The 15,026-nt window shown below is 42.1% G+C and overlaps 1 pseudogene; it reads left to right on the forward strand.

The window, feature by feature from the left end:
• The first annotated feature begins 7,729 nt into the window (after positions 1-7,729).
• Positions 7,730-7,838, forward strand: LOC118619485 (annotated as a pseudogene).
• Positions 7,839-15,026: the final 7,188 nt, after the last annotated feature.

Genomic DNA, 15,026 nt, shown 5'->3' on the forward strand with positions numbered 1-15,026 from the left:
GTGTGATATTTGACAATGGTTACATGAATGATATGCTCATTTATTTACACAAAAATACATAGCCACTAAAAAAATATGATTACTCCTTATATACCACCTTGGAAAGATGTCTACAGTCTATTAAGTAAAAAAAAAAAGTAAATGGTAGAGAGTATAGTATGATCCCACATTTTTTTCATATACGATTTTTTAAATTGACTTTAGAGAGAGAGGCAGGGAGAAGGAGAGAGAGAAATATCAATGTGAGAAACGTTGACCCATTGCCTTCTGCACACACCACAACCAGGGACCAAACCCAAAACCCAGGCATGTGCCCCATCTGGGAATTGAACTGGCAACCTTTTGGTGCACAGGATGATGCCCAACCAACGAGGGACCTCACTTTCTTTTTTTTTTCTCTTTATTGATTTTAGAGAGAGGAAGGGAGATGAAGAGACAGATAGAAACATCAATAAGAGAGAACATCGCCCTGGCCGGTTTGGCTCAGCGGTTAGAGTGTCGGCCTGCGGTCCTGAGAGACCTGGGTTCGGTTCCCACTAAGGGCGCGTACCTCGGTTGCAGTTTGTCCCCGGCCCTGGTCGGTTGCGCGGGTGGCAGCCACTCGATGTGTTCCTTTCACATCGATGTTTCTCTCTCTCTCTGTTCCTCTCTCTCCCTCCCACTCTACCTGAACAAAAAATGGAAAAATGTCCTCGGGTGAGGATTAAATAAATAAATAAATAAATAATAATAAGAGAGAACATCAATTGGCTGCCTCGGGCATGTGCCCTGATCAGGAATGGAACCTGTTGGTGCATGGGTTGATGCTCAACCACTGAGCCACACTGGCCGGGCAACTTTACTTTCTTTTAAAGTTTAGATTGATATATGTATATATTTATAGAGCTATATGTTGGCATAGCATTTTTTAAAAGGCTGAATGAATGCATGAAAATGTAGTGGGGATATGGGAAGTTGATTTTTGGTATTTTTCTAAATTTTTCAAATATTCTATGTGACTGTGTTAATTTTTTTATTATGCCTGAAGATGATAGAAAAGACTTTTTTGTATACAAGCAAACTAAACTACAAGCTCATCTTAGACATACCGATTTATGGCAACAAAGGAAACAAAAATAAAACACGAGTATGTGAAAAATTTAAAACAAAAATATCGCTTTTTGTTTCCGCTGAAAATTTTCAGTCAAATCAGGTAGAGATCGACCATCTGCCAAAAATAGTGTATACTTGGCTTTCAAACCACTGCTCCCCTTCCTCTGCCCAGTGTGGACATGATGCACACACAGTCTTTTTTCAACTGCCCCCCCACACATACACACACACAACCCCATCCTGGAAGACAGGCCCCATTGCCCTTCTCAATACAGTGCTCCAGGGAGCTCTTAAAACAGACTGGGCTTGCAAGAAACACATTAGCTCTCCCTGTCTAACTGAATCTGTCCAACTCAGTTCTTCCATTTCTCTTGCAGCATTCATGAGAAGCATAATTTACCGATACCATGGGTCCCCATGGGTGTTCCATTATGGTTATTAAATGCCTTGGGTTTTGACTGCATTTCCTTTCTTAGGACTCCCACTCCAGAAAGAACATCATAGCACACCAAGTGACAATGATGTATTATTCCTGCTCTAATTTATTTTTTAAAGTAATTTACATACATTGGTATGCAACCTAAGCTTCCATCATGATCCAAACAGTATTGCACTCAACAATTACTCAAATGCTTCATTGCTGAAAAAAGTATTTCATGTGCTTGGACTGCTGTTCATAAATCATATTAAGCCAGAACCGGAATTCTGCATCAAGATTGTTAGCAGTCAGAAGTATTTTAAATCTTCTTCTTTTTTTGCATATTGGTACTTTCTAATGTTTCACAATAAATATTCATTGCACTTGAAATGGAGAAAACAGCACACCAGGTAATGTGTTAAGAATTTTACATGCATTGTCTTATTAAATCCTCCCAGCCATCCTTGAGGTGCTGTTATAGCCCACTTTGCAGAAAAGGAAACAAAAGGTTATTCAGGTTAAATAACTTGCCTACTTCAGCTCAACTACCTGGCTTTATACAAACTGCTTATTTGTTTAGGCTTTCAATTTTATGGTCTATAAAATTTAGATAGTATCTACCTCATCAAGTACAAGGATTAAATAAGAATGTCAAGCCTGGCTGGTGTGGCTAAGTGGATTGAACATCATCTTATGAACTGAGAGGTCCCAGTTCGATTCTGGTCAGGGCACATACTTGGTTGCGGGTTCGATTCCCAGTATGGGGCTTGCGGGAGGCAGACGATTGCTGTTTCTCTCTCATTGGTGTTTCTATCTCTCCCTTCCTCTCTAAAAAACCAATACAAACATTTTTTTTTTTTTAAATGTCAAGTATCGCCCTGGCCGGTTTGGTTCAGCGGTTAGAGCGTCGGCCTGCGGTCCTGAGAGACCTGGGTTCGGTTCCCGCTAAGGGCGCGTACCTCGGTTGCAGTTTGTCCCCGGCCCTGGTCGGTTGTGCGGGTGGCAGCCACTCGATGTGTTCCTTTCACATCGATGTTTCTCTCTCTCTCTGTTCCTCTCTCTCCCTCCCACTCTACCTGAACAAAAAATGGAAAAATGTTCTCAGGTGAGGATAAAAAAAAAAAAATGTCAAGTATCAAGGAGATCTTAGGTGAAAACACCTAGTATAAAGAAAACACAATTTGTCATGTTCTCTATGGACGTCAAGTATGACTATTAAGACAGACTCCCAAGCAGCAGCGTGCGGAAGCCAGCCCAAGTGTCAGTTGTGCACGTCTCCTTCCAACTTCAAGTTCATTAGTCATAGGTTGGTGACTTGAAATTAGCCATGGAGTCGAAATTCAGCAAACTCTGCAAATCAGGGCCTTTCCCCCTTGGAGAGTGGGTTGTTAGCCATTGACCAGGGCATCACAGCTCCCAGACTGAAAGTTAATGGGTTTATGGGTCTGGCTCAAATTCAGGTTTTACTATTTATTTTGGGGGAGTGATTCATAACTTGGCTCTGCAAGTCCTGAGGCCTATTTTCTCAGCTGGAATGTGAAGGAATTTCAAGAATGGCAAGAAAGCTCAGAAAAAGATTTTTTCCCATTTCAGCTTTGCCAATGTGATTAGGGAAACAGAATACACTCCACACGAGGTCTTTGGGTGCTGATGTGCACTTTTTGTTGTTGTTGTTAAGTCTCTATCCTGTCTGTTGCCTTAAAGAGCCCAGATTAATAATTTTGTTTTTCCAAATTATAAGACAAAATTTATTTAGAAAGTTACAGAGGTAGTAGAAGTGAGCCAGCTAGGCTGCATAAGATCAGGAAACAAGTTACAGAAGCAAAAGAAGGGCCCTTGGAGCTTAGGAGAGAGAAAGGCGAAAGTAATGTACCGGGGACGGGGGTGGGGGGTGGGGGGTTGGGGGCATAGGTGTGCTCCTGAGAGGGAGAGTGTGCCCAGATTAATAATTTTCTGAATAGCCCATTTTGTTTGTCATACTTGTGCCTTGGAGTAGCTAGTTCATTAACCAGACATTATTTCTTCTCCTGTGGAACCATATCTTTTTTATTTGTTTATTTATTTTATTTTATTTTATTTTATTTTTGTTACAGATGTTTCTCCTTTTTTACCCCATTGACACCCTCCTCCCCATTGTGGAACCATATCTTGCAAGAATGCTTGGCATGGAGAAATTAAGATATTTTATCAAAATAAGGCAGTATTGGTCAATGTTATTTCAGTGGTTGGTGTTCAACCGTGAAAAGCTTTCATTTCCTCCATGATAAAATATCAAGACTCCTTCATTATGGCTGAAGAAATGAGAAATTGTTTATTGGAGTTCATTGCGCCTTCCTGAAACTCAAGCTCAACCCTTTGGGGAGCTGAAGGTGAATCTTCTTTCCCCTCAGTGTCTTCAATCCACTGGCCACACTCATTGGCCTTTTCCTGGTGGGTTTCAGCCTGCCGGTTTTCCTGTGTTAGACACGTGGGTCAAACTGCCCTACACCTGGTTGCCCTGGCTGGCAAGCAAAGCTAGGCTGCCTTCTGATTGGACCAGGGTTTGACACCTGATCAGAGGGAAGCTAATCAGCTTCTCAGCAATTTCAGCCAGGATAATGTATTAGTTTCCTAGTAGTCCTGCAACAAAGTATCACAAACGTAGTGGCTTAAAACCACAGAAATCTATCCTGCTATAATTCTGGAGACCCAAAGTGCAAAATCAAGCTGCCAGTAGAACCCTTCTCTTTCTGAAGGCACTAGCAGAGAGTCTGCTCCATGCCTTTCTCTTAGTTTTTGGTGTTGCCAATAGCCTTTGGCATTCCTTGACTTGTAGATGCATCACTCCAGTCTCTGCCTCCATCCTCACATAGCATTCACCCTGTGTGTCTGTCTTCACGTCGTCTTTCCTCTGTGCATGTCTGTGTCTGTGTTTCTTCTCCTTTTCTTCTAGGACACCAGTCATATTGGATTAATGACCACCCTAATGACCTCATCTTGGTTACATATGCAAAGGCCCTATCCAAATGAAGTCATATTCACAGATATGGGGGTTAGAATTTGAATATATCTTTTTGTGGGGCTTAGTTCATCCCATAACAGACACTGAGAAGAAAGTCCTCAGTAAATGCTATATATTTAGGCCCAGAGGTTATAAATTATCAGACCAAGTCCAAGATGAGTCAGTGAAGAAGAGGGAGAGAGAGAGACAGGCAGAACAGGTGTGCAGAGGGAAACAGAGATGACAGTTCTGAAAGATGGAGAGTGTGGTTTCTACTTCATCCCTTCCAGTAATTCACTCATTCCTGTCTTTTATTTTTGTTCACCTGAGAAAGTTTCTGTTTCTATATTGTGAAACCATCGGGCTAGTGTGGCTCAGTGGTTGAGCATCAACACATGCACCAAGAGGTCACTGGTTCGATTCCCAGTCAGGTCACATGCCCAGGTTGTGGGCCAAATCTCCAGTGGGGGGCATGCAGGAGGTGGCCAACCGATGTTCTCTCTCATTGATGTTTCTATCTCTCCCTCCCTCTTCCTTCCTCTCTCTAAAATCAATAAATAAAAAAATGTATACTGTGAAACCATTAGAAAGAACCCTGACCAGGGAACGGGAAGGAGGGGGTCAATGGGAAAAAAGGGGGACATCTGTAATACTTTGAACAATTAAAAAGGAACCCTGACCAGAAGAGTGATGTCTCCCAAAGTCCAGGTGGAACAAGCGATGTTTTCTCAAGGCACATTTACCAGCCACAAGACAGTGAGAAATAGAAAGGAAATGTCGTAAGTTCACCATGTACCAAATTTATCCCATAAAAAGATATCCTATGATAAATGTCATTCATTTTTATGTTTCAAAGGCCAAAATATCCATTAAAGTGGAAATAACAGGAGTTTGTTTTGTTTTATAATGTTCTATTTGGCAAAATTAAAAGCTGGCAATCCTATGTCTAGACCCAGAATTAAAAAAATAATTTACTTTGTTGGATCAAAATTTCTCAGTCTGATTACCTAAGCACACTGAAGTCCATGAATTTTACACACATCACACCCACATGCTTTGCTGAGTAGATGCAATTCTTTGATTCTACATCAGCTTCTTTTCCCTCAAATGTCTCCTTTCATATAAATGATCATAGGCTAAGAGTTCCTTCAGGTCTCCCTTGCAGTGACTACGGGGCTCACAACAACTTTTCATGACTTGGAAATTGCGCTCATCTACCCATAAGGGTGGGTAAGAGCTGGCCAGCTCTGTGCTAAGAGACTCAGCCTCCCTGGCTCTAGCTAATTGATCCAGAGGTGAAAAAGAGTGTCAGCTTGGAACAATTGAATCTCTCTCTTATTATTTTAGTTTGCATTTTTCCAAAGCAAACTTTGGGACAAAGATTTGTGTGCAAATAGTTTATTTGTGGGGCCATCACAGAAAGTATTGTAAGGGGGAGGGAAGGGGACAGGGAGGGACAAAAACCAATAAAATAAAATAAAAGTGTAATGCAATGGTTTAAGGGTAAATGTTGAACAATTGGCTCTCCAGAAAAAATTTCTGATTTGAAATATTTGCCAGTTTTCATGATATAAATACTCCCATCCTGGCCATTTTTCAACTATCAATGTGATATCACTCAATGTTTGAGTTGAGATGAAAATGCACAATTGCATACCATGAAATAGTATTTTCACCATACAAATATAATAGGTGCAAAAACCTCAAGAGCAGCTCTGGCCGGGTTTGACTCAGCATTTGGAGCATTGGCCTGCGTACCAGAGAGTCCCGGGTTCGGTTCTTGCTAGGGGCATGTGCCAAAAACAAAAAACAAAAAACTCAAGAGCAATTAGGAAGTGAGTTTTGAATATTGACTACCTTTGCTTTAATATTATTTATTTAACTTTTCTTTATTGATTTTAGAGAGAAAGGAAGGGAGAAAGAGAGATAGAAACATCAATGAGAGAGAACATCGATTGGCCACCTCCTGCATGTCCCCCACTGGGGATTTGGCCCACAACCTGGGCATGTGCCCTGACTGGGAATTGAACCAGTGACCCCCTGGTGCATGGGTTGATGCTCAACCACTGAGCCACACTGGCCAGGCTAATATAATTTATTTTAATATGGCTCTGGGCTTGCAAAATTTTTGGAAATCTAACAGCATACCACACAAGAGAGTTACTGTTGTGGTCAGCTGGGGCTCAGTTCTCCTGGGACCCACCAAAGGGCTATGTGAAACACAACGCTGTACCCCTGAGACATTTATCTATAAACTCCATCTCTTATTCTTTGAGGGCTGCTTTTGGGGATATGAATTTTGCAAACCTGCTGGCTTGCCCCACATGAGGCAGTGGCCAAAACACCCCTCTGGGCAAAGAGAAGTTGCGGGAAGCCATAAACATTGAGGGGACTTGTGCACAGGTGATCTCTGAGGGCCATGGGTAGGGTGCCAACAGAATCTACTTTGCTGGGAACTGGAAATTTTGAGCTTGGAGATCAGAGTTGTGGAGCACTTATGCTGAGTCATGTTAATAATGAGCTCTAACAGGAAGGCTTGTGTACTCCTGCAGCCCTGAAACTACCCTGTTTCTTGTTTCTTAAGGCTTGGTTTGCAGCTATTTTCAGCTCCTTGAGACCCCCATCTTACCCCATGCTTCTGACTTTGCTGTGCAGATGAATCACCGGGCTGTTTTGTTAAAATGCAGATTGCCAACATCGATGTGAAAGGGACACATCGAGTGACTGCCACCTGCACGACCCAACCAGGGCCGGGGACAAACTGCAACCGAGGCACATGCCCCTAGCGGGAACCGAACCCGGGTCTCTCAGGACCGCAGGCCGACGCTCTAACCGCTGAGCCAAACCGGCCAGGGCTAGATGGTTTTGAACGCTCCCGGGTCTCTCGGGACCACAGGTCCACGCTCTAACCGCTGAGCCAAACCGGCCAGGGCTAGATAACAGTTTTATATCAATGTTAAATTTCTGAATGCAATAACTACATTATGATTACATAAGAGAAGATCTTTGTTCTTAGGAATATACACTGAACTATTAAGGGATAAGGAGTGCTTGAACTTAGACAAATAGATTTGAGTGGTGGTTTCGAGGGCCTGGAGGGTGGGGAAAATGGAGAGATGTTGGTTAAAGGGTACAAACAGTTGTAAGAGCTAATGTACATGGGAGCTAATGTACAGCATGGTGCTTATAGCTAATAATACTGTATTCTATACCTGGAAGTTGCTAAGACGTCCTTTCTGGGGCCCTTTCAAGGTTGACGCAGCGCCTTAAGGAGGGTTAAAGTCTCCATAAAACCCAGAAAAGAGATTGTGTAAAACTCTTCTTTGGATCCTGTCCAGAGTCACTGTTAAACCAGAAGAAATTTTCCCTTCAGTTTGAGCACCTTTGTGACATTTTTACACAGTATATGGCAAAGTGATAAATTTAAATTTAACCTTAGCTTTGATCATAACTTCAGGCATGCTTTTAAAACTCCTCTGGGGATACCATCTAGTATTTTCAAATAGATAAGGGAATTTGAATACTTTGGTTATCTTTGAAGGTAAAAAAAAAATCCAGATGATGAAAACTGTGTACACAAGGCTTTTTGTGAACATCTTCTGAGACAAACTGAAAAGAATGTAACTCAAAGTTTTTTTTCTGTCTGTTTAAAAGGTCATTTAAGGCCCTGGCCAGTTTGGCTCAGCGGTTAGAGCGTCGGCCTGCGGTCCGGAGAGACCCGGGTTCGGTTCCCGCTAAGGGCACGTACTTTGGTTGCAGTTTGTCCCCGGCCTTGGTTGGTCGTGCGGGTGGCAGCCACTCGATGTGTCCCTTCACGTCGATGTTTCTCTCTCTCTCTCCCTTCCTCTCCCTCCCTCCCACTCTATCTGTACAAAAAAATGGAAAAAATATCCTCGAGTGAGGATTAAAAAAATAAATAAATAAATAAATAAATAAAAGGTCATTTAAGCCCTGGCCAGTTTGGCTAAGTGATAGGAGTGTCGGTCTGCGGACCAGAGAGTCCTGGGTTCGATTCCCGCTAGGGGCACGTACCAAAAAAAAAAAAAAGTAAATAAATAAATAAATAAATACAAGGTCATTTAAAAACTTTTCTTAAAAAAAGGAAAAAGAAAGTTACTAAGAGATTAAACTTTTTATTTTATATATTTTTATTTTATTTCTTCATCACCATTTACCCCCTATACCCTCTTCCACACCCCCACAAGAAAGTAAATTTTTAATGTTCTCACCACAAGAAAAAAATGGTGGGGTAGAGGTGGTAGCTAATGCTATGGTGGTAATCATTTTGCATTATATAAATGTATCAAATCAACATGTTGAACACCTTCAACTTATACAATGTTATCTCAAATTATACCTCACTAAATCTGGGAGAAAAAAATACCATACTCAGACCCAAATGGTGGTTAATCCTTGTCAGTTTTCCTTTCAGACATGTCAATAAAATGACACATAAGAAATGACTGGAATGATAGTTAAAATGTGGTCATTTATTCCCAAAGATTATGGGGTATTTAAGCAGGCATAAAAGAAAAAACAAAACAAAGCCCCAAAAAACTATGAGTAAAATTTATGAATAAAGAAAGCTCTCTAATATTGTGAACTTTGAATTTCTTATTAAACAATTAGTGTAAATGATCTCCAATATCATAAAACTCAAATCACAAGTTTGAGAAAATATTGTGTGATCCTCTCCCACCCTACATAAAAAGGGTGTGTGTGAGTAAGGGGCATGATGGAAACAGCCTTTTCACAGACGGTTCAGATAAATAATAATCTCTGTGTGTGTTGGGGGTGAGGAGAAAGAAGAAAAAGAAGACAGAGGAGGAGGAGGAGGAGGAGGAGGAGGAGGAGGAGGAGGAGGAGAGAGGGGGGAGGAGGAGATAAAGAGAACAGAAGAGAAGTGAATAGAAAAGAGAGGAAAGACGTGTCATGGGTCACTGGATAATTTGCAGGAATCAGATACAATTATTGGATGCCCTAGAACCTAGGGCCTCGATCAGTGCCTCTCAAACTTTTAAGTTATCCTTAAATCATGGAGGGAATTTGTTAAAGTGCAAATTTTGATTCAGCAGGTCTGGGGCCTGAGCTTCTGTATTTTTAATGAGCTCCCAGGGGATGCTGATGCTACCAGTCTCTTAAGTAGGAAGTATTCTTTGAGTAGCAAGCTCACCACAGTCCAGCCACAGGGGAGCAATGCTCAAGGAATACGTCATTTTGTAGACCTTTAGAATCCATCTCTCCTCTGATGTTCTTGGGTTGGATCACTTATTTTTAGGAGCTCTAGATGGTGGATCACTTACCACACTTCAAAGCACTTAAAATCATAGCCCTAGTTACTGCGCATGACCTGGTGCTGCAATCTTGGGTCTAAATTGCCTCCCCCACAGGCAAAGGCCAGTTGATAATCCACACCCTGCAGTTGTAAACTGCTTTTACATAATGACTTACGAAAGCAAACCAAAAGTGAGGAAACTTTTACATAGAAGGTGAATATCAAACATCAAGACTATATTCAACATCTTTGGTTCGAGCTGCATTTACCGTTTCCCACATCACATCTGTGGAGACCTTAGATAAATCACCTAACTACGTATGCCATTTCTACAGCTAGAAAAAAGAGAAAATCATATTTACAACTCACCGAAGATATTGTGAAAAAGTGGGTTGGGTGATATTTCTCCAAAAAATTTGTTTCTATAAAAGCTGGAGGCAGTCCTGGCCGGTTTGGCTCAGCGGTTGGAGCGTCTGCCTGTGGACCAGAGAGTTCTGGGTTCGGTTCCTGCTAGGGGAATGTACCAAAAAAAAAAAAAGAAAGAAAAAAAAGCTGGAGGCAGCAGCCACAAATAACAAAAGAATTAAAAGCTACTAACAAAATCCCTATAGATGAGACATATTGGTCCCTTTTCAAGTTGTTCTTTATATGAGAAGGAAAAAAAAAAGCTTTTTCAAGTTGAATGATAGACTCACAAAATATGCTACCCACGTATTTGATACAATGAGATCAGATAATTACAGCTGCTGTAATTTTGAAGATATTAATTCATCTAAAAATTTTTTTTAAGGTACGTATAAAATAATCTTTGTCCTTTACTTTTTTAAGGGAAATAAGAGCTACTGCTCCCTTCCCCTAAATGTTTAGGCTTTGGTGGATGTGATCAGGCATTTACATTTGATTGTCTCGGCTTTAAATTGTTTGAGAGTTTCTGTATTAAAAAACCCAGTTTTATAGACATCTGCATATTCTGCATTCCACACCCAGTCAACACAGTCATGGGATGAAATCTTGGGCTCTATGTTTACTTTTCTCACTTTTGTTCTGTGAAATAGCAGGTACTTACCAGTCAGAATGGGTTCTGGCCTGTTAATGGTTTGGTTGTTGTGGAGTTTGCAACTTATCAAGAAACACTGAGCTGGCTTCTATAGAAACACCAGGCAATAAGTCTCACACTTTGTTCTCTGAGTAGAATAGCCTCAAAACAGTGGGTGGTACAAGTCAGGAGAATAAACTTGGGTTCGAGTGACCCTCTTTTTTTTTTTTCAAATTATAAGAGGCAGTTTATTTAGAAAGTTACAGAGGTAGCAGAAGTGAGCCAGCTGGGCTGTGTAGACTCAGGAAACAAGTTACAGAGGCAGAAGAAGGGCCCTTGGAACTTAGGAGAGAGAAAGGCAAGGGTGGCCGACAGAGGAGAAGGGAAATGCACAGACATGCCCCAGAGGGAGAGATGCCAGCTATTGACTCTCTCTCTCTCTCTTTTTATTTTTTTATTTATTTTTTATTCCTCACTCGAGGATATTTTTCTATTTATCATCAGATAGAGTGGGAGGGAGGAAGAGAGAGAGAGACAGAGAAACATCGATGTGATAGAACCACATCCACTGGTTGCCTTTCACAGACCCGACCAGGGCCGGGGACAAACAGCAACCAAGGTACATGCCCTTGACTGGAATCAACTCTGTGACTCATTGGTCTGTGGGCTGAGCTTTAACCGCTGAGCCAAACCAGCCAGGGCTGTTGACTCTCTTAATAGCATGTCCCTACTTTCTGAAAAGACATCCCCATATCCTTGACTATCTAAGATAGTTAGTAGAAACCATTTACTTGACAAGCCTAGGGACACCCATTTTCAAGGCCCCTTCTCTAATCTCAAATGCCATCTCCTTGTCACTCAGAGGCCCTGCCAGAGGCTCACACTAAAAAAATCATCCTGTATTTTTACTATTAAATGGCATATTTAGCATCCAAGACTGAAGTATTTTGCCATTGGAAGTCTTCACCAAAGTCAAGAGCTACCCAAGAATGGAAGGTTGACCTGACCAAGAGGAATCATTCGAGCAACCAAAGACCATGACGGGAAGCATATTTTAGATGGTTTTTTTTTTTATCCTCACCCGAGGACATTTTTTCTATTTTTTGTTCAGATAGAGTGTGGGAGGGAGAGAGAGAGAGAGAAACATCGACGTGAAAGGGACACGTCGAGTGGCTGCCACCCACACGACCCAACCAGGGCCGGGGACAAACTGCAACCGAGGCACATGCCCCTAGCGGGAACCGAACCCGGGTCTCTCAGGACCGCAGGCCGACGCTCTAACCGCTGAGCCAAACCGGCCAGGGCTAGATGGTTTTGAACGCTCTGTTTCATGACCAAGAAAAGGTTAACAATAAGAAGACGTTGATGTTTCTTCTGTGGATGAAAATGAGATACTATGGAAAGTAACCTCATAGGGTGACCTGATAATAAATTCCTAACTAAGCAGGTCATGGTTTGTAGTCATCCCCCAGGCATATAATTTCCTTAGTAAAAGGCTTCTCTTTGCCTTAAGCAAGCCCTGTTCACTGTTTCTGTACATATCCCTCCTTCTAAAGCGTGATCACCCTCAAGAGAGCACATAATGTTGACTATCCCGTAGTCTGATTCTCCCACCTTACAACTCTCTCCTCAATCTCAAATGCACAAAAGAAACTGCAAAACGTTCTCCAAAACATTTTTCTCAGTGTGTTAAGATCTTGCTTCTAGGTGTCTTCTGTTTGGCTCAAGTAAATTATATAAAAATTCTCGGTAGGTTTGGACATTCTTACACTGATACTCTTAAAAACGAAATATTTAGCAGCACTACAAATGAAGGCCTACTTGAAGCACAGGGCAAGGGGGCTACAGGGATGTTCAAAAGAATAAGAAGGCCCTTGCCATATTGGATGTCACCATCTCATAGCGGGGAATAACTCAAATGACTACGTAATTACAAGAGAAGGCACAAAAGTGTGGGTGAAACAAAGTGGCCAAGAATTCAGAAGAGAAAACTGCTAATGGTCAACCGTTAGCTATAAGAAAAAAACATTTTTTTAAAAAACAATTTAATTCTTTGGACAACACTGGCCTAGACCACAAAGCTTTGGGAACCATACCTTTATTTTCTGGATTCCTTTTCTCCTTTTAAAATCAAATTTAAAAATTTGGTCATCAAAAATCTCATTAAATGACCATTTGTCTCTTATTGGGTGTTTGATGTCTCTTCATGCCATGTGGCAAAGTAGAAATCTTGTACAAGCCTTACTATTCATTCTCTCTGCTCTGGAACCTGAGAAACTGAACTGGAGAGAGTCACACAGCCAGACAGTGGTTCTATTACAAATTAATCATTACCAGCCTTGACAAGGATTCCTAGTGTTCTCTGATAAATTTCCTTTTTGTTATTCTGATTATTTTTGCTGCAGAACTAACCACTCTAAAACTTAGTGGCTTAAAATAGCCATTTTATTGTCTCAGTTCTGTTGGCTGACTGGGCTCAGCCGAAAGGTTCTTGCTTAGGGTTTCATGTGCAGTTGCAGTTAGATGATGGGTGGGGCTGGAGTTGACTGAAAGGCAGACTGGACCAGATGTCCAAGAGAGCTTTCTACGTGCATGTCTGGAACCTCAGCTGGGATGGCTGGAATAGCCGGAAGCTGGTTGGGCATCACTCCTTTCAAGTACGTCTCCAGACGGTTGTCATGGGATTCCTGCCAGCATGGTGGTCTAAAGATAGTCAGACACCTTACATGTTGGCTGGCTTCCGCCAGAGTGGCTATTTTAAATCTACTGCCATCTACTTCAATGACATTTTAAAAAAATATTTTTTCTTTATTGATTTTTAGAGAGAGAGGAAGAGGAAGAGAGAGCTGGAAACATCGATGAGAGAGAACATTGACTGGCTGCCTCCTGCATGCCCCCGACTAGGGATCAGGCCCACAACCTGATCACCGGGAATCGAACTGGTGATCTCTTGGTGCATGGATTAACACTCAACCACTGAGCCACACCGGCTGGGCAATGAAATATTTTTTAAAGGAAAGAAGCTCTGAGAAGAAGTACAGGTTTAGGAGGGGCTGGCTTTGAAGGCAGGCTATTAGGACCTACTTAACTATATATTAGCATCTTCTGCCCTCTTTTGCTTTCCAAAACACACATATGCAACAACAACAACAACAACAACAACAACAACAAAATTACATCATCTTCTTACCTCCTGCCTTGACACTTTTTTTTTTTATCCTCACCTGAGGACATTTTTCCATTTTTTTGTTCAGATAGAGTGGGAGGGAGAGAGAGGAAGAGAGAGAGAAACATCGATGTGAAAGGGATCCATCGAGTGGCTGCCACCCACACGACCCAACCAGGGCCGGGGACAAACTGCAACTGAGGTAATTGCCCTTAGTGGGAACCGAACCCAGGTCTCTCCAGACCGCAGGCCGATGCTCTAACCGCTGAGCCAAACAGGCCAGGGCAACACTTTTATGCTACTTTTTCTGTTTTCTAAAATTAACCCCAAACCTTAGTGTTGTAAAACAATAATCATTTATATAATAGTTTCTGTGGGTCAGGAATTTAGAAGACCTTAGCTGAGTAGTTCTGGCTCTGGGTCTTTTTTAAAAATGTTTTATCCTCACCTGAGGACATTTTTGCATTTATCTTCGGACACAGCGGGAGGGAGAGAGGGGGGAAGAGAGAGAGAGCAACATCGATGTGAAAGAGAGACATCGAATGGTTGCCACGCACACGACCCCAACCAGGGCTGGGGACAAACTGCAACCGAGGTATGTGCCCTTAGCGGGAACCGAACCCGGGCCTTTCTGGTCCACGGGCCGACGCTCTAACCACTGAGTCAAACCGGCCAGGGCCCAGCTCTGGGTCTTAAGGGAGGCTGCAGTAAGATGTCATCGGCAAGCTTGACTGGGATTGGAAGATCCATTTCCAAGATCGTGCACTCACATAATTCTGTAAAGTGGCTGACTTCGCCCAAAGCATGCAATCAGGAGAGAGCATGGTGGGGGCCACAGTGCTTGTTGTGACAGCCTCAGAAGTCATTCTCTGTCATTTCTGTAATATCCTATTGGTCACAGAGGTCAACCCTATTAAGTGAGGGAGAGGACTACCCAAGGGCATGAATACTAGGAAGTGGGCACCATTGGGGGCCATCTTAGCAACTGAATTCAGTCAAGCCAAGGAAAAGATAATAAGATTGAGAAGAGAGAAGAGAAGACAAAGGAGGTCATATTGG

Source organism: Molossus molossus, unplaced genomic scaffold (assembly GCF_014108415.1).
Source record: "Molossus molossus isolate mMolMol1 unplaced genomic scaffold, mMolMol1.p scaffold_m16_p_6, whole genome shotgun sequence".
NCBI lineage: Eukaryota > Metazoa > Chordata > Mammalia > Chiroptera > Molossidae > Molossus > Molossus molossus.